Source organism: Calidris pugnax, unplaced genomic scaffold, assembly GCF_001431845.1.
Source record: "Calidris pugnax isolate Ruff unplaced genomic scaffold, ASM143184v1 scaffold164, whole genome shotgun sequence".
Classification (NCBI taxonomy): domain Eukaryota; kingdom Metazoa; phylum Chordata; class Aves; order Charadriiformes; family Scolopacidae; genus Calidris; species Calidris pugnax.
Window position 1 is genome coordinate 509,690 of NW_015090895.1, and position 1,484 is coordinate 511,173.

Below are 1,484 nucleotides of genomic sequence, written 5' to 3' on the forward strand. Positions count from 1 at the left end.
TTTATTTGCAGTTGGGGAAGCGGGGCGGTGGTGATGTGTGGGGACGGGGAGCCAGGTTTCGCTGATGACATATGGGATATGAAAAAACACAATCCCCATCCGCAAACACGTTTGTCGCCGTGCCAAAACCCCCTCCTTTTTATTTTTTTTTTTTTTAACAAACACACACACACACCCGACACACACACACACACCCACACCCCGGCACAGGCGGCTTCCCCGGGGCCGAACGGGAGCCCATCATCTTCCCTCCCGCGTCCTTCCCCGGCTTCCGCCCGGCACCTTTAAAACGTGCCTTAATTGAATAGTTCTCCCGCACCCTCCTTATAGCAGTTTAATAGATTAACTCATCTGTGCCAGCTTCAAATTTCAGATTAAAATTCCTTCATCCCGAAGGCAGCATTATCAGGTTGTTGGAGGCTGTTTTCAAACCTTGGGTTTGAATAGCAGCGGCTCTGCATTAATTTAACCACTAAGCTAATAAGTAGGTTTCGTTTTGTTATGCTAAGCTTTATTGCTTTTCTTTTGATCAGAATGGTGTTGTTGAGCAAAGCAGCAGACAAGGCATTCTTTGATGAGGGAATTAGCGCTCTATTCTTCCTCTATTATTCATAGCACAGTGGAATATGTAAGTACCTGAGGGTGTCAAAGGAGAGCAGGCTCTATTGCAAAGTGTTCGCCTTGTTTCTCTCAATAGCTGACTATGAGATGATAAACCGCTTAATACACTGCACTAATTGGATGAGAGCAAAAAGAGATGGGAATTAAGGCACGGCGAAAGGAGAAAGTGCTACCAGCCTTCATTCACTCTTTCACCACTTTAACAGCACCAAAGGAGGCACAAGCTTTCTATAAGCAGACTAGGGGTTTTGTGCGGAGATAAAATGAACCTGTTAGTGGATTCAAGTAATACACTAATTATTGCACAGTATAAATACCACTACTGGTTTTATAACACGGAGGTAAACTTCTTTTGAGAAGGTTATAGGATTGCTTGGCAGCAGTATAGATCCTAATAAGGGACCAGAGTAATAACCCCCTGGATTAACAAAATTGCTGCTTGCAGAAGTATGATTCGGGCTTTTACGAAGATTTCAGCGGAATGAATAAAAAATGACTGAATGACATTTCTTAATGCGTAATGGCTCGATAATGATTCCCTTTTCTTTAAGGCAAAAAAATGTATATTTCAGGCTGCACTGTTAATAACGTCCAGGGAACAAGCCTTATTTTTCCCATATTTTTTTTTCCTTTTTTTTTTTTTTTTTTTCCCGGCATTTTGGGGTTTTTGGCGCCAAAAAATCGGGGGGGGGGGGGGATGTGAAGCGCCGTGGGTGGAAGCGGGGAGCTGCGGGGAGCTGCGGGGAAGGGTCGCGGGGGGCTCTCCCGGGCGTTGGCTGCTCCGGGAGGCGCTTCCCGGGCGGCGGCTCCGTGGGGCGGCGGGACCGGACGGGACGGGACGGGCCCCCTTAGTGCGCTCAGGT